Source organism: Talpa occidentalis, unplaced genomic scaffold, assembly GCF_014898055.3.
Source record: "Talpa occidentalis isolate TD23 unplaced genomic scaffold, MPIMG_talOcc4v2.1 talOcc4.5, whole genome shotgun sequence".
Taxonomy (NCBI): Eukaryota; Metazoa; Chordata; class Mammalia; order Eulipotyphla; family Talpidae; genus Talpa; species Talpa occidentalis.
The window spans coordinates 128107569-128126502 of record NW_023604861.1 but is presented as its reverse complement, the minus strand read 5'-3'; the positions used below and the strand labels follow the sequence as shown (position 1 = coordinate 128126502).

The 18934-nt window shown below is 49.7% G+C and overlaps 1 long non-coding RNA gene across 3 annotated transcripts in view; it reads right to left on the bottom strand.

Annotated features, from left to right (window-relative positions):
- LOC129146854 (uncharacterized) overlaps positions 1-18934 on the bottom strand; it is an 86942-nt gene that overhangs the window by 42008 nt on the left and 26000 nt on the right. Inside the window, exon 3 of one of the 3 annotated variants that reach the window (XR_008554137.1) lies at positions 2612-2634. The exons of the other annotated variants lie outside the window; for them this stretch is intronic. This is a non-coding gene — a long non-coding RNA (uncharacterized LOC129146854). Of the gene's footprint in view, positions 1-2611; positions 2635-18934 lie in introns of those variants that run through there. 3 annotated transcript variants of the gene reach the window in all.

The window sequence follows — 18934 nt, the reverse complement described above, 5'->3', positions numbered from 1 at the left end:
AATACCCTGGGCCAGATGTTGCTCTCATGAGCCTCATGGACGAAGGGTTCTCAGAAGTGAGAGCAGGGCCAGTTTGCTGAGGTCTTATTACCACAGTGCACAGGTCTCAGCATCTTCATTTTGTATATGAGAAAATGAAGAGCCACATTAGTGAAACAAATGATCTGATTAGTGGCCAGATCCTGACCCCAGGGCAGACGCATCCAGGCCCCAACTGTCTTCTGGACTCCGCTGTGCCCAGATGACCTAGTGGCAACCCTGATCCTAGGCAGTCCTGACCTCAGCGGGCTCCTCTCCACCCCAGGAGCCCACAGGAAAGCCCACAGCTTGCAGAGTGACCCCCTTAGGGACCTCCACTCCCACCTGGGCCACAGGGCAAAGCCCCTACCTGCTTGCAGTCAGCACCCTTCCGTTCCCCTCAGCGACAAGGTCAGGTGTCCATTATTACCCTGGGGACCCCAACCTCACCAGGCTCCCTGATGAGGAACTTGACTTCTATTTCCCTTGATCTGCTTTTCACCAGGGACTTATCTAGAGGCACATGGCGGTGTGACCAAAGAGTCCCTTAGCAGGTCAGACTTCCTTCAACTCAACCCCTTGACTTTTCAGTTACGGGTGGTTCAGCCAGATCTTCAGCCTCGCACAGTTTCTTTATCTGTACAACGGGGCTGACAGCGAGTCTGCCAGTGGGAAATCCTGGCAGGTGGGAATGAAGTGATGGAGGTGGCACATCTAGAATAGTGTCTGGACACATGGTGCCTGCAGGGCCAGCTCTGGACTCTGTGGCCGTCACAGCGGCTTTGGCAGCACAGCCCTGGGGTCCCAGCAGGGGTCTCACGGCCACAGAGCTGGAAGCACTTAAAATCTGGCCCTTGTAGAAAAATTTGGTGACCCCTGAGCTAGAGGAAGCAGGAAGAGAGCCCATCCACACAGAGGGGGTAGGAAGGCTGGCCTGGGTTCAGGAAACTTGGAAAATGTGAGTCCCTCAGGCATGAATTCCACGACTTCCAACCTAGATATAAATCTGCATCTTCATGTGCACGCAGCTGCCTCTTCTTCCCTCTGGCCTCCAAGGAAAAGGCGAACTTGGCCTCATACTCCAGGCTGCATCCTGCACTACGATCTCGCTCTCCTCTGTCTGTCTCTCAATTTTCATGTCTCACCCTTTACTGGACCCCTGTCTTCCCTTACCTCTGTCACGTGGAGACATCATCGCCCTCCCAACACACCCAGGGGTCCCCTTGACAAGTTCTCCTGTACAAGCCCTGCTGACTCCATGGCACCCCTCGACTTCCCCACCACCCCCATTTCATCACCGCTGCCTACCCCAGCACCCCATCCGCTCCTATCAGAACCAGCTCCCCATTCCCTACTCATGCCCCAGCCGGTCACCCTGCCTCTGACCCCACGCTGCCTCCGGGGCCTTATTCTAAAAGGCAAATCTGATCATCATTCCCCCACCTAGCACCCACCCATGGCTCCCAACTGAGGGAGACGAGTCCAAACTTGTAAACAAGACATACAAAGCTCAATAATGAGCCCATCACACCTCTGACTTGATCCCTAGCAAATTCAGACCATCTCTCCTCGAGTTCCAATCATTTCATGTTCCACAAATCCTTCACCTCATGAGATTCTGGGGGAGAAAATACCAGCCTGGTGGTCCCCTCCCCAGCTTCCCTTGCCATGAGGGTGCAGGTTGCCTGAGGGGCCTCCAGCTTCCCCACTACAACCCCAGAGCACCCCAAGTCAGAGCCTGACGCAGGCCATCGGCATGAAGGATGCCTGTGTTCAATCCTGGGACGGTGGGACAGTGATGCCCAGACACTCGTGACCGTGCCCAGCACCCAGCACAGTGGTGTAAGCAGTAAAGCCACGTGACTTGCCCTTGAGGACACCCCTCTACACCACACACCTTGCAAAGCAAGGTGCAAGGTTCCCAGGTCCACAGAGGCCAGCCTTGTAGTTCTGTCCTCCTAGAAACCCCAGAAGCTCCCTGTTCTTTAACAAAGTTATTTTCCTGCTTATTCGCACAGTTTATTTCTATTGTCTAAAGCAAGAATTCTTTTCAATACCCCTGTGCTGTCTTCTCTCACCTCTCATCACCACCCCAGCCAACAGGGAAGACCAAAACCTTTCTCTCTTGTACCCCCACTGTGCCCTAATACAACACACACGTGCACACGTGCACACACACACGAGATTCAAGACATGTATGACTTTTACATTCAAGCCTGACTCTCCCTCTCCTAGCAACTCATTCATTCATTCACCAAACATTACTGTCTCTGCTAAATGCCAACGACAGCTCTAGGTTCTGGGGATACAACAGAGAAAAAGAAAGAAAAGTCTTTCTTGGGCCTCTATTGCAGGAAGCAGAAGCTATTTCTATTCATGTTCAAGTACAACATTTTGTCCCCCCCACAGTACTGGACATAGAGAAGCTACTCAATACACACTTAACTTTTCATCCCAAGCCAATCCTCTGTGTCCCTCCGATTCAGGCAGTTGGCTGGGCCTTGTGCTGTCTGTGGCCTTCTTCCTGGGCACTGCTTCACTGGGCAGAACCAGGACTGGGGACGTGGGGGTGGATTCCATGAAATGCCATGGTCTTGTTTGCTTTATACTAAATCTCTGGAATAAGAACAATCATATACCTTTCATGCGCCATGAAGTTGAAAGATAAATAATAGCAGGTCCTGGTTATTTGAGTTAGAGGTGACCTAGGTTTTGGTTTATTTCTTTGAGTTCCCTTTACCCTAACTCATCCAAGACTGGGAGAGTAGTAGGTGTTCAATAAATTTAGGTATTTAGGTTGAGCTTCACTTAGATGTTGAATATCTATACATTCTCCTTATAAACTGAACTTGTGGAGAGTCACAGGCCCTAATTTTTGCAGAAAAATTCAGAACAGCTTCTGATTAGTGAGTTTGTTCCATTTCCCAGGAAATCATTTTAACCTTTAAACACAGAAGGTCAGCGTTTCCTCTCTCTGCTCATGCATAATTCCCCCTGCCCTCTGCACTCGGGTGCCTCATCAACCCACCTGAGAGAGAGACGGAGTCAGCAGGAGGAAGAACACGGGCGCTCGAGGCCCAGGCTGCCTCCCTGGGATTGACTAAACCCTCAGAATATGTTGTCTCATTTGTTACATTATTAATAAAATTGCAAGAACTTTGGGAGAACTTCTCTCCCACCTAGAAAAATTAGCATTTATGCCACACACTGTGCAAACTTATGAGCATCCATAACAGAAGACGTTCCCTTTGAACTTGGTTCTGGAGCCATGGTGTCAGAGGACTTTGAAACAAAAAGAGAGTGGATGAGCTAGGATTTGAACACATCGGGGGCCAGGTCATTCAGGCCAGGAGGAGTTCAGCCAGTTCCGAGTGTCGGGGCATGATCACCACTGGGTGGCAGTGTCAGAGGTGGCAGGGTCAGGGCACCCTGCAGCAGGGAATGGCTCACAAGGTGTTGCAGGTGTACTAAAATGAGGCACGGGAGCTGGGCAAGCTGGCTTAGCCCTTTCTTCAAGGGCTCAGACTGGCCGGCAAGGCTGAGCCTGAAGCTAAAGGACTCAGATAAAAGTGGGTGGAAGTATCCAGGCAGTTCCCTCTCAGCTCCCTGAGATAATAATAAAAACCTAGGACTTTAGCCGCAGCAGTGTTTTAGAACGAATGGGCCAATTGTTACTTCCTCATCGAATCTTCCCTGCTCCCCCACTTAACGCAGCACCCCATCATTCCACTTCCCCTTGCCCTGCTTTTCTTCCCTCTCCCTACTGACTGCCAGCTTGTGTAATGTAACCTCCGATGGGTATCAACTACTGCGTATTATGTATTATATCACAATACCAAATGTCGGCTGTATGCGAATGCCGTCATATTATCCACTGCTGCGTCCACATTTCCTGAATCAGTGCCTGCTAGTCAGTATTTAGGGAGCTTTTCAATGAGTATATCCTCAACTAACAAACACTCTGAATTCTTTTCACTTGAAAGGCTCAAAGATGAGGTTTATCTCATCTGCACTTGTGCAACTCTAAGTTTCTAACGAAAATGCAGCAATTTGTCTTTCGGTTTTGGCTCAGATAGCCAGCCTTTCGAATTCAGTGAGTCTTGAGTCCAGTGCCATGTGGGTCCTCTCAAATTGTTTCAATCCCCTCTAAATCCACGAGCCATGCCGCTCTCCCGCCATCCAAGGCATAGATAAAACATTCAACCTTCTGACATGTCAATAGACAGGTCCCATTGGGTCTAGATTAATTGTTCCCAATCATTTGAGCCAGGAATCACTGAGATAGTCTCTCAGTCCTGAAAAGAAACTTCGAGATCAAGCCACAGGTCACTTCCATTTTAGAGAAGCGACTTCCATATTAGGGACGGGGCTTCCATCTTAGGGACAGGGCTTCATCTTACAGACGGGGCTTCCATCTTACAGACAGGGCTTCTATTTTACAGAAGGGGTTCCCCACGAAGGGGAAGTGACAAGTGAATGTGCTGGCCTGACATACCAAGTGTGGCGAGGCGCTCAGGAGACCTCACTCTGTCTATGTTAAGTAGGAGCGTTCACTGCAGCAGGCTTCCAGGGGAGCCTTGGACTTTGAAGGGAGAATCCGACACCTAAGTTCTCCATCATGCATTCCTGACAGGTGGGAGTCATCCACAAAGCTCTCTCTTCTTTATTTCCCCATCCAAATGTGGTCCATGAGCTAAGCTGGAAGGACTGGGCAGCAGCCCAGGACCCTGACCTCTCCCTTCCTCATACTTTCCTTCCTCTTCCTCTTCCAGAGGCAGAGGGATTCTCCTGCTCTCTTCATTTTCTACCCCACAGACTTGTCAACTTATGTAAACGGGATGCAAATGCCAAGAAATACCCCAGTGAGTTAGGCCAACAAATATTTAAAGACAAAAGAGAAACTTCCTGGCACTTTTGCGAAAATCTTTTAACTCTCAGTGACTAATACAGAATTTACAGAAAATATGTCCTGAAACAGCCAGAAATACCAGCATAGAGGGGAAATCAGTCACAGTATCTGTGGAATGCGCGGAGGAGAGGCTGGGTGAAGGAATGAACGACTTCAGTAAGCGAAACAATGAGGATGGATAAAGTCATGGAACCCTGCTGTTCTCTTAGACTCATGTGGTCTAACTGGGGACTTTAGGGGAGGTCACACCCAGTGCCCCCACTTCCTGAAGGAAAGCTAGGCAAGGGGACTTCAACAGTGGGGTGCAATGCACATTCCAGCGGTCCCTGTGGGACCAGAGGCAGCTGGGGTGCAGCTGCCACATCCCTCTCCCGCCTCCTGCTCCTGAAGACACCTCAATACATCGCTTCATCAAGATTCCCGTCTCAGCTGCAACACGCGTCTGCTGTTTTGTGTTGAATCTGGCCCCTCACCACCCTCTGCAATCCCTCCCACCACCACCCACGGAGGATTCGGTGCACCCGCAGGGGCGCGGGCTGCACAGCCTCGAGAGCCCCCAAGAGTGATGCAGAGCCGCTCCCCGGTGAACTGCCTGGAGTCACAGTTGCAGACACAGGTGAGCCGCTCAGCTCGCGATGCCAGGAAAGACATGACAGTCTCCAAGCTGCCAAGAGGTGCCCTCAGTCACAGGCACAGGGCCCGCTGTCTCCGTCGTTAATTATTCATGGAGCAGATTTGGGAAGGAGGAAGGGGCAGGTGGCGACACACGATGGAGACAGATTTCCACTTTCCTCTTAGAAACTCCTGAGGTGGAATCCTCCCCACTGCCCCGGGAAGGTAATACTCAGGCTGTCCTCTGGGCGCCCTCTACCCTCGGGGAGACAGAGAAGGAGGCAGGCTCTCCAGGCGCAGCTCGGACCTGCTCCCGCCGGGTCAGTGTTACATTCAGAGGGACTGCAAATAACAGGTCCACCTGGTCAGTCAGTAGGGGCTGAAGTTGCTCCTCTGGCCCATGTCCAGAGACACCCCCCCACCCTACAACCCTACAACGCTGCCAGAGGTGTCCTGGCCGGCTCACCCCTTTCCCCACTGTTCCCCTTCTCCCAGATGCCCCCCTCCCTGGAACTTCAGGTTCCTTCCTAAGAGCATTTTACTGTGCTGACGTTTCACTTAAAAATAAAAAAAAAAGGGCGTGGGCCTCCCCCATGGCACAGCAGGCTGAGTGCAGCGCTGTGAAGCAGCCTCTGCAGCATGGGTTCGATTCCCGGCCGTCCAGCGAGAATCCCACATGGCGCAGCAGACCTCTCCCGTCTCCCCGCTGCTCCCCTCAGCAGTGGATTTCAGTCCTTCTGGCTGCTCTGCTCCCCGCTCTGGCTCTGATGAATCCTCTCACCCTCCCGCGCTTCCAGCCTGCACCCCAGTTCTTGTATAAAAAATAAAATAAAAAACAAGAATTAAAAAAAAAGGTGGGGGAAGAGTCACAAGCAGCAGATCACCTCACCGCCTACCTTCAGTGAAAACAGAAAGCACAACGGCTGCCTCGCCTTCCCCCAGGTGAACCCCACCCACTACAGCCCCTCCTGAGGCCTGAGCCTCCAGCCAGCAGGTGTGCCCGTGTGCCAGCCCCACCCCCGCCTCCAAGGCAAGGCACTTTCCCATCATTAAACCTTCCTTTGAAAATTTAGATTTCTTTCCAGCTCTGCTTTCCCTCCCCACCTTTACGGTTGGTATTTCAGCGTTAGGTCCTGCTCTCCTTGGCCCGTTCCCTTCCAACTTCCAGAGTCTTCTCTGAGGCCTCCACACCAGCTGGAGCATGTCAAGGGTGTAGCCAATGCCGTCATAGACAACAGCTCTGCACAAACCCTCTGCTGTACGGTTCTCACATCAGCACACCCCACTTTGCTCTTTACCATTAAAGAGCCATTTAATAAAGTAGCATTTTCAGTCCACTCCTTGCCCCAACCAGAGTCCTGGATGTGGCCCTTGACCTTGACCTTTAACCGCCTTCTTCCTTACCCAGCAAGGCTCCAAGTCCTTCCTCTATGTCACCTGGGTGTCTCTCTAGTTCCCCTTTCTCCCCTTTCTCCCTAGTTCCCCTTTCTCCCAAGGCCCCTTCTTTGTGCCTTCTAACAGCAGAAGAGCCTCCTCCCTCCAGCCCCCTCACTCCTACCACAGTGAGCTGGCTCCAAAATGCAGACTGGCGCTCGCTACCCTCTCCCCAAACTCTTCGCTGAGTAGCTGCCCTCCTGCACTGCTCCTCCCCGGAGAAACAGGCTCAGGAGAAACTGAGCAGAAGACAGCAAATCCAGGGCCAGAGAAATGATTGATTTGTGCATTTGTTCGTTCATTAAATTATGCCTGCAGAACCTGGAGTTAGTCCTTCTGGGAGTCTCCGGGCCCAAGGACTTAGCTTCCTTATTTTTTTTCCTCCATAGCACTTACTTCAGAGTGCTGACTTCCACTTGTTATTGTTGTCTTTGATTCCCTGTTTTTATACTCATTAAGAAATCTATCTGTCTTTTAAGGATGTAAGTTCCATGAAGAAAAAGCACACCGTCTATTTGCTGTGGCCTCCACAGCCCTTAGTGTAAGGCCAGGCATATAGTAGTCACTCAATAAATAGTCATGGAATAAATGGAGGGGTGGACCTATGTTTATAGCAGCACTGTTTACAATAGCTAAGCTTTGGAAACAGCCCAAATGCCCCAAAATAGATGACTGGATCAAGAAGATGTGGTATATATACACCATGGAATATTACTCAGCATTCAAAAAAGATAAACACATGCAATTTGCAGCAACATGGATGGCGCTGGAAGGGATCATGCTCAGCGAAATAAGCCAGAAAGAAAAAGAAAAATACCAGATGGTCTCACTCATAGCAGGAATCTAGAAAACTTAAATAAGGGATCAGGAAAATGAGTAACTATAAGAAAGTGAAAATCAAAATCAACAAAAAACTATGAACCAGAGACACTCTATGAGGGGTGGGGGGTGGGGGTGGGGAGGGGAGGGATTGGGGTCAAAATAAGGGGGTCGCAATTGTATGGGGAATATAAAAATAAAATTTATTTTAAAAAAATTTAAAATATTAAAAAATAAATAAATAAATGGAGGGGTGGATAACCAAGTTGAGCATGGATATTTCTGTCTAGTCAGTTTTAACAACACCAGTTTGAGAATAAATTGGCCAAACATTTACCAAACACCACCAATCTCAAAGGACAGAGGGGACAGCTAGGCGCCAGTGTGATTTCTTTTTTTTTTCTTCTTCTTCTTCAAAGATCCATCTATTTATGCATACAAGAGCTGGGGCACAAGCCAGAGATGGGGTGGGGGGGTGGTGAGAGGATTCACCAGAGACAAAGCAGGGAGTAGAACAGGCAGACGGCCTGAAACACACTGTTGAGGGGAGCAGCGGGCGAGACAGGAGAGGTCTGCTGCACCATGGGGGTTTCTCTCTGGCCAGCCGGGGATCAAACTTACGCTGCAGAGGCTGCAGATTGCTTCACAGGTTGCATCTTAACCCCTTGTACCACCAGGGAGGCCCACCAGTGTGATTTCTGTACTCACATCCCTCTAGAAAGAAGACTGAGGTGCAAAGGGCAGTAACCAGGACTCTGCATCCAGGGCGTCTGCCAGCCTGGGCTCTCCGGAGCTTCAGCTTCTGGTGAGAACAGCTCTGGCCGGAATGTTCCCACCCTCTGCATATGTTTGTCTAGAGAGCATCTATGCTCAGCGCCCTTTAGGAGTAAAAGTCAGGAATAAATATAAATACTTTCAAATGACTGAGCAAAACGTCTGCAGTGAAAGGGAACAGGGAACATTGCAAGCAAGTGTTGAGCCTGAGGAGTGAGTGTCCGGGGCCCAATGTACCGCTTTTCAACTTCTCTGTGTGTTGAAGTTTTTTACAATAAAATGTTGAGGAAAAAGAGAAAGGGCTTTCCCCTCAGGTCAGATGAGTCTATTCCTTGAAGAGGGGGTGCAAACTATATATATAGAGAGAGAGAGAGATAAAGGGGGGGTGGAGAGAGAGAGAGAGAGAGAGAGAGAGAGAGAGAGAGAGAGCAGGGAAGGGTTAAGAAAGAAATGAAGAGCGAATGAGCAGGAGGGAAGCCGTGGTCTTCCCTCTCTCCTACATCCCGCCTCCCTCCCCTGCCATCCAGGCTGCAGCCAGAGCGGGACTGACCTTTCAAAAACCTGAATCAGATTGTACAGAAGTGACACTCGGCTCCTTGGCTTCCCTCCCACTGAAAATCAAGCCAAATTCCAGGCTTCGCCGTGAAAAGCCCAACGTGCCTCGGTACTGAGCTCGGAACCAGCCACAGGGCCTTGCTCTGTGCACCTGGGAGAAGCCAGGCTTGCGATAGCCCCAGAGCCCCGCCCCAGCGGCCCCTGCCTGCGTGGCTCTGTCCCTGACCCTCGCTGGGTTTGGTCCTTCTCGTCATTCAGCCTAAGCATCACCTCAGCCAAGGTGGCATCACCTTCACTAGCCCCTCGAGACCAACCACGGCGCCCCCCCCCCCCCCCCCCCCCCCCACCGTCGGCCACACTCCTGGGCTGCAGCCCTCTGCACAACTCTTCCCACTTGAATCTTTCATGTTCAGTTTCTTTATTCTCCCATGTGTTCGTGTTCTCTTGCTGCATAACAAATTACCTAACTTACTTAAAACAACACTCATTTATTATCTCACTGCCCTGTGGGTCAGAAGTTCTATATGCAGGGGACGAGGGCTTTCATTGGCTTTGCTGGCTGCTTGCAGGGGCTGCTCATAGCTCTTAGAAGCCCCTCCAATTTCAAAGCCAGATGCAGAGCCTCCCTCCCATAGAGGCCCTCTCACACTCTGACTCACCCCCAGCAGGAAAAGCCAGTCCCTTTAAAGGGGTCCCCTGATATGTCGTGCACCTAAGCTGATCACATTTAATTCTCTGGAGTGATGACCCACAGCACTCACAGTTCATGTGCACACTCCTCAGGGGAGAGCAACAGAGGGGGTGTGTACCAGCTGGCAGGAATCTCGGGGGCTGTCTTAAAAGTCTGCACCTTACCCAACTAGAGTAGAACTTGGCCAGTCTTGTGATCTCTGCACCCAAGGCACAGGGCAAACACCTACAGTACATGCAGAAATAAAATAACATGGCACAGCACTGTGTGGGAAATCAACAGGGTTTCCCAGGAATTACAGGTGACCTGGGCCCTAGAGTCCAGCCCAGGACTGAGGGAATCAGAATCCCACCCACTTGAATCCAGACATGCTCCACTAGTGCTCACCAGCACCTTATTAGCAGGCTCTAGCCTGGAGTACTTCTAGCACCTAATAGATGCTCATTGAATATTTTCATTCATGAATGGAATGCAAGGAAGGTGTCTCTGCTGGAAATTAGATTTGCAAAAAATAGGAAGTAATATGTCAGGGGAGCAGGGCAGAAGCCAGGAGCCAGCACTTCCAATCTCCCTCTGTGCAAGACCCATCAACACCTACCCCAAGTCTAAACACAGCTCCTCCAGGAAGCCTCCCCCAGCCCCAGCTCTAGATCTTCGGCACTGAATGGCTGCCTAACTCATCATTGCCTTCTGACATCTCTCTCCTGGCAAGCAACAGAAGGCCAAATCCTGCCTGCTGTCTGTAATTCAGCACCCCTGTGTTTCAAGTCCCTGCCTCATCTTCACTCTCCTTGAGGAAGGTGGCTGCTCCACTGCCTTTGATCCCATGGAGTACAAAGTAAATGCAGTCTGGCTCATTCTGCAGACCCCAGGACTTGCATGATGCCTTGGCGGGAAGTGGGTGTTAGCCTGGAGTGGGGCACCCTGCGGTGGGGTGAAGTGTTCCAGGGCATGGCCAGATGTAGGGGTGGGGAGCAGGCAGCGGGTGCACGGCAGGAGGGTCGGAAGGCAGAAGGTCAGACGGGGCTAGAAAGGAAGGGAAGGAAGCAAGCAGACCCTGAAAGCTGGCTGTTGCAGAGCAGCAAGGATCCGTATCTGACCACCTGGCAGCTCTGCAAACACAGGCTTTTGCCAAAGCCTGCCCAAGAATCTCAGGAGCCGGGAATCGTTTCCACACCCCATCCTCCTCATTTCCAGCGGTGCTAGCGGTCAGCACGGGTGCAGATAAAATGATGACATGAAGATGGTGGTGAGGGTGACATAGCCCACCTTTCACATCCAAGGGAGTAAAGAAAAGTGACCTGGCCTGCTAGAAGGCAGAACTGTGACCACGAGTCTAGGAGGGAGGCGCTCACCAACACACAAGCCCCACTTGGGTGTGAACAGGGAGGCGGTGCTCATGCTTCCTGTTCAAGAAAGACCCCCATGGGCCTAAGATGAGTCAGAAACTTGCTGGACTCCTGTGTCTGCTTCTGTGTCCAGACGCCCCACCGGGGAGATGGGCACTTGGAGATGGATCAGAGGGCAGCCTCTAGGGGGCTAAGCAGGCCAGGTAACAGGCCTGGGAGAAAAGGAAGCCGGGATTATTCATGGGAGGAAGACAGGCAGGCAGGATTTAACACAATCTTCAGGTATCAGAAGAGTTCTTAGGCAGTGCAGGCTATGTCTTGGCAGTGGACTGAGGATAGAATAAGGGAAGAAACTTAATCCCCAGCATAAGGGATTTAGGATAGCTAAGGGGGAGAATTTCCTGATGGGGAAGGTTGTTAAAAGTTGCAATGAATGGTCTAGAGAGAGATTCTGGTCTGCTCTGGAAGCTTTTACAAGTAGAAGAGATTATCCTCTGGCAGGGCAGCTTATCTCTAATCCTGCCTACAGGCAGGGGAATGGCCACAATGACCTCAGGGTCTCCTTCAGACTTGGGAAGCAGGCCTTCCCATCAGCAGGCCAACCCACACCACAGAGCAGGTGATGTGCTAAAGCAGGCTCCGCGAGTTCCCAGAAATAAGGAGTGGACCCCATGAGAGCTCCTTCTCTTTTTCTATTTTGTGACCACACTGCCTCGCAGCGACGGCCAAGGTCCTCTATAATCTCAGGTCTGATTGAGGGCAACGTAACAAGAAAGCCAAGAACGGCACAGACCACGCAGAGATAGATGACTCCCAGCTCCACAGCACACGCCTGACACCAAGCCACGGCTGTGGTCCTCTCCGCAGATGGCTCTGCACTTACCCAGCCCTGGAAAAGCTCCCTGCCCCATGGAAGCAGTGACAACAGGAAACCAGAGGCCACTCCCAACTGGCACTACCACTCTAGATGGCAGCCTGAGCTGTGCCAGTGCCAGCATCCTCTTCCTGTCCATCAGTGGATAAACCTTCTGGGAACACGCTGTGCCCCAGAAGAAAGGCACGTGACCTTAAGCACAGCACTGGGCAACAGCCGTGGTGGCCATAGCACAGGCAGCGTGTTAACAGGTGTGCAGACCCAGCTGCCATGTCTTCAGGAGTCTTCTGGACTGTGCAGAACTGAAGGAAGGGTAGGAGATGGGCAGAGAGAACACTGGGTTCATCTGAAGTAGGTTCAAAAATGCCATCCAGGTAGGTGAAAAACTATGGGCCATAGATGATTCAACATTTTCTGTTAACCAGCTAGCCCACGAAGGCCTGGCATCTGGTTCTCTGCAGAAATCAACCAGATGAAGCTGGAAGCAGGTACACCATTTATTTCCAGGTCTATTTCTCCAGTGAAGAAAAAATTCTTTAAGCCCTAGCCCTACGTCATCATCGAGTTTGATTCTGCTTTCCTGCTATTTCATCCTTAAAACTCAGCTGCCACCCCCCACCCCCATGTCTCTTCCCCGTCTGTTATATCCCCTGCCACCCTTGAGCTTGCTTTGCATCACCATCACTCCTGTTCATCACTCAGCTCAGTGCACAACCCCAGTCCTTCCCTCACAAATGGGACTTTGGGGCCACTACCTGCCCTTCCAAAATACCTTTCTGTCTGGGGGCTTAAAATATCAACCTGTGGCAGGTAGAAAGCACCTGCGCTGCCCTCAGTTAGCACTGGCATGGGGCTGGAGCAAATAACCATGAGCATAGATGGGAAAGAAGCGCAGAAATGTATCATTCTGCCCACTGCACAAGCTAGAAGCAGGACCTTATTGCAAAAGCACATTAAGCATGCAATCAGCTGCATCCCTGCACCCAAATAAAGCTATTTTCATTTCATAAAGCAAGAGAGCAAGTCGAGTCATTAAGGAAATAGAAATGGGGAGCTTAAATGCCTAATTGGAAGCTCTATTGCATTTGCAAAGTACCTTTGGTTTTTCTAAAAATTCAAGGGAAACACATTGAACTGATAATTGCAGATAGATCGATGCCATGTCCTTCCTGCATTAGCACAGGAGAGTCCTTTCCTGTGGGCTCATCCCAGCCCGAGTTGTGCTGTGCAAACAGCAAGGAGGGCCAAAAGGAAGCAGACCAGCTCCTGCAAGCAGGAACAACTGAGGGGAGCCACGGAAGGCAGAGCCCCCGACCACAGCCCATGGCTGGCTTTCCGTTTAACTCTTCTGCCTTATAGTTAGAATATTGATGGGTGTGATTTATTTGCTGGACATTTCCTGTGTGCATGGTGCAACCTGAGGCTAAGCTATCTCTTTGAGCTTCAGTGATTTCATCTATAAGATGCAGAGGTTAACCATGGTCAGGGTCTTAGTCCTGGGATTCCTCGGCAATGGAAGCTGCTGAGGAAGGGGTCCCCATGCAGGGAGGGGATGAGCTCATGAAATTCAAGTTCCCAGGCCCACTTCCATGAGATTGCCCCCTTTGTATCTATTTAGTATTTGGGGATTCCACAGACTATCCTATTTGGCAGGGCAGGGATGAAACTTTCTGTTCCTGAAACACACACATCCAAACAGAATCCACTGAGCTTCGCTATCTCTGAGTCTCCTCCAGGGTTGAGAAATTCAAGAGGAGATGTGCTAATCTCACTGTGGAGAACGGAGGAGTTATGATGACCTGCTGGGTAGCTTGGCTACGGCTCAGCTGCAGATTCTCAGGAAGAGGCATCCCAGGATTCAACAAGTGGGAAAACAGGCCTGGATTTCCCAGGAGATTCACGTTAGGCCAGAGTCAGGCTTGTTGGTCGAGCCTGTACATGTGACTGTTTTGAGGCAGAACAAGATCAGTTCTTGCATCACATACTTTTCCATAGAGAACTCATGTCAACTCCTCTTTTCCCAGCTCACCTAAATGTGTCTCTCATGAGTTGGAGAAATGAGGATACTTTCCTGGAGGTTCATTTGGATCAAATGATTCTCAATGTCTTTTATCTACGTTGGCTGTTTCAGAAAGGTTGAGGACGTTTGTCGACACAGAACCCCTCAATAGACAAGAGCACACAGGGCCAGCAGAAAACAGTGGTGGAATGGTCTTCTCAGAGCTAACTCCTTGGTGTTTCTAAAATCTCCCACAAATCCCCAAAACCCAAAGGAATGGAACCATCATGTGACTATTGGATACTCTGGGTGCAGATGGGAGAGACAAGCAATGTCTCTGGGCACAATCAGCTGCCCTGTCCCCTACAGAAGCCAGGGCTTCTACAAACATGCGGAGCTCAGGGCCTGACTTTATTTCCTGAACCCTGGGCCAGGCGCGCGCACACACACGCTATGAGGGGCATCCCCCCCAACCCCCCGTCCCCTGGAATGTCCATGACCATCTTTGTCCACACAGAGGAGGAGACAAGAAGAAAAGTCAGAAGGCACTTATCACCCTGCTCTCCAGTAAGGACCGCCAGCCTGTCACACACGTCACTTGACACCCTAAGTCTGGTTAGGGTTCCGACTGCATTGGTGATGGAACCACAGCACATCATGGAAACCTCCCCGGGACCCCATTCCTTTCCGACACAGCCCCGCCTGGGCACTCACTTCCCAGGTTCGTGTCTGCCGGGAGAGCCACGGGACAGGAGCCTCGCGCCCTCCCAACCTGAGAGATGGTGGGATTCAGCGGGTGGCGGGGGCTGGCCTGCAACTACCGAAACTCCAGCTTCCGCCAAAGGCCCAACCCCACAAAGAGACAGCACACCCCTAGAGAAACGGAAGGTTGTAGAGAGAGGCAGAGGAGGAAAGAGAGAGGAGAGAATGTGATGAATGACTGGTCGTGTTTGCTGAACTACTTTCTCCTGAGCCGTTTGCCATTTGGCCCCATGTATTTTTAAAGCATACAGTTAAGGAGCATTTATTAAAATGTTTTCAAGTCGTCCTTCTAAAGAAGAGAGCCTGACAGGCCACTCAGTATACTGCAGAGGTGGGTTAAATACTATTATCCCTGCCGCAAAGATAGGGAGACAACAGTATAATGGATTACCTTAATTTCCCAGAGACATGCGGGGAATTCATTACTGGGAGGAAGGAAAAAAAAAAACACACAATCAGATTAAAGAGTCCCGGAGTCTGGGCCGCCCTGCCAAGAAAGCCAACCAGTGTGAGGGGAGCAAAGATGAAGCCCAACCCTCCAAAACCAGAGCTTGGAAACACAGACGCCTTCATGCTCCATAGAAAAAGGTGCAACAGAAGCAAAGCCACCACTGCACCCCTCCGGCAGGGGGCACCCCTCTGCCACAGCACCCTCTGCCAGGGGGCACCCCTCCAAGGCACCCCCCTCCGCCTGGCACTGCACATTGGGAGAGGAGGAAAAATAATCCAGATTCTAATTTAGTTCGGGAGCTTGTTTTCTTACACTGACAAATCTTTCTAAAAATGATTTCCTGATGAGAGTCAAACGGCTGAGGCCAAAACTCGCCGAGATTGTTGTGCTGTCAGCGTGTTAATGGTGTTCCTTAGCAACTCCCTCTCCTCCACTTTTAGGAAGAAACAACACCTCTGCCGGTAACGCAAAGCTGGAGAAGCCTCAGCACCACGATGAGTCACGGTGGGGAGGGAGGCCCAGCTGAGGCCCTCGCGAGGGTGGGAGGCTGGCCTCGGGTGGGACAGAGGCGCAAGTGCAAAACCAGGGTCCAGGGGCAGGTCTGTGAGGGGAGACCTGAGAGGGCAGGGGCACCGACTCTGTATCTCTCCTCCCCATCTCTCCACAGAGAGGGACCACCCGTCTCCACTGCTGCCAGTTGTCATCTGCAATTTCACAGCTTGAAATGTAAAAGGCGCACCAGCAAAGGCCCAGGATTAACTCAGCACTTCAGCCGGCATGGCTCTGAGGCAGAGAGGGCACTGTCACAGAGGGCCTGTCTTTTCCTCACCAGACTGATAAATGTTAAAAAGGGAAGAATAAGAAAAAGAGTTTCCTGAACTGTTTTTGCTTTGGTCACAAGCACAGAGCATAACTGAAATTTTTAGAATCAGCTAGAAAGAACTGAAAAACCCAGACTTCACTCTTGCACCGATGAGATGTCGCACACGGACAGGGCCCAGCTCTTGTCCTTGGGACTAGTTCTCCTCACAGGGAGCTCTGTCAAGGAACCCCAAAGCTGGGAGGGACCATCAACTCCAACATCTCATTTTCCAGATGAGAAAACTGACGCCCGGGAGGTTGACTTCCCTGAGACAGGAGTAATTTATTGATAGATCTAGAGCATGAATCCAAATATTTCCACTATGACTACAAATTCTCAGACCAGATGCTTCCAAACTGGGCTTGGATAGTTTCAGCTTGAGAGGAGAGACATGAGATTCAATTTGCCAATATTCTCATTGTTAGAGGAAGTGAAATTCATCCTAAGCCAAAACATATTGGTAAATTCTCTAATTTAGTCAGATGATGTCTCACTTTACATGATAAATGTTTCTAAAAAGTTGCATGCAAATCAAATTTTTGTAAATTGAATTACTTCTTTAAAAGCATAAGACAGATTGCTTTATAAAGGAACCCTGGGCTGAAAATAAGAAATATTTCTTCAATTTTAAATAATAACTACCTCCATAATTTATCTCTTCTGTAATCCATAATTTAATATTCCTGGGTTTTGTTTAGCATCACTTGTTTAAAACAAGATCTATATATATGAAACTAGTGTCGCCGAGAAGTTTAAAGTACATTAATAATACCTAATACTTGTCTTCTATGTGTCCTTAAGACCTAATTAAAAATTGGTGTTCCCATTCGGCAGATGGAAAAGTCAAGGCATGGGGTAAAGATAGATCCAAGAATATAGAGAGTGGTGAAGACAGAATGCCCACCTGTTCTTGCTCATAAATCCTGCCTTTTTACCTACGGGGTCAGGCCCTTGTGTGGCACTAAGTAGAACCAACAGAGCACACATTGACATTTACAAGAGATTCATTTATGGAACTTGGCTCACACCATTATAAAGGCTGAGATATGCCACAACGAGCCATCTGCAAGCTGGAGAACCAAGAAAGTCTGAAGTATAATCCAATCTGAGTCTGATGACCTAAGGAAGTGTGGGGGCAGGGAGGAAAAAGAGGGTGCCAGTGTGTCCCCCAGAATTGGAAGGCCAGAGAATTAGGAGCTCTAATGTCTAAAGGCAGAAGATAAGAAGAAAGTCCCAGTTCAAGGAGAGAATGAATTTTGAACTTACCCTTCCCCTATTTTTTCTATTTTTCTATTTTCTATTTTTAGTTCTGCTTGGGCCCCACTGCATGGATCATGCCTGTCCACAGTTAGCACAAGGCCGTCTTTATTCAGTCTATTTACCAAAAATGCTAATCCCTTCTAGAAATATCCACACAGACACACCCAGAAACAATGTTTTCACAACTACCTGGGCATCCCTTAGCCCAGCCAAATTGACAAATTAACCCTTACAGTTACTAACTCTGGGGGAGACATTCCCCACATCACAGATGTCACCATGTCTATGTATTTGACTTAAAATTCCCCACCAGTTTGCTGGGAACCAGTTACTACCCGTCGCCGACCCTGGTGTAATACATGATTCTGCCTCTTACTGGGTCCCTCGCTGACCCAGAAATCCATGAAGTATCCCCAAGGCACATACATCAAGGAGCCAAGGACAGCTCCATACCCTCCTCTTGTCCCAAGTGCTTGACTCCCCTAGTAAACATGGAGAGTAAAAGAAGAGTCTAAATCATCCCCTTACCTTGTGTTTTTACTGACTCACCGTCATAAATCCAACCCTGTGCCCGCAGGGAAGAAGAGGGGAGAACATATGGATTCTGTCCCCAAGGACCTTATTTCACTGAAAGAGACAGGGTTCACACACAAAACTATCTAGAGCTCAAGTTCACATTGGTCTTCCCCACTGGATTGTGGAGTCTTTATGAGAAAGACCTTCTTCCTCTTTGCAGTGTTCGTTCCTTGTCTTGGAAAACTAAGTACCTGGTGATTTTTTTTGTCTTTTGAAATTATGCAAATAAAAAGAGAAGGATTTTATCAGCGGATACCTGGAGAGCTGATATAGAATAGATAAAATAAACATATTATTTATATCTTCAGAATGAAATTATCTCCTCTACAAAGCAGGAACAATAATGACACCAACCTCACAGACCTGCCCAGGGCACTTGAGTGGCCTGAGCGTCTCCAGCACTAAGCCTGCCTCTGGCACACTAGCGAGCACCTAGTAAATAGTGTCTGTCATTTTTACGCTAAGGGTGGCAGACTGCAGTGAAAAGTCAGGGTGAGGAAGAATTTTCCAACAACACGAAGAGCTGCTCAGACATGAAAGCTACAAGGGCAGGGCTCCCTCACAGAGGCTGAATGGCCAACTCTCCATGGAGAAGTCAAGAAAAGTCCTACCCTGAGTAAGAGTGGGCTGACTGCACCAGTTCATTAACCTGGCTAAGAATCAGGATTGCATAGTCAGTGTTTTAAGAATACACCATTCTATGAGTCCATCAAGTGACAGTTATGCCGTTTGTCAAGCATGGGTTTAATTACCTGTGCTTGAACATGTCTGTATAGACGTTTATGGTTCCTTTCAAATTTGGAGGCTGTAGAAGTCCCTTCACCCACACTGAGTCACCTTCAGAACAGTGCCACAGAAAGCAACACAAATGACAAAGTCACAATGGCTGGGATCACCTCCCTGCTCTGCTATTTCCTATCCATGCGGCATAAAGCACCTTGCTTATTCTCCCAGGGCTTCAGCTTTTTTTAATCTATAAAATAGAGATT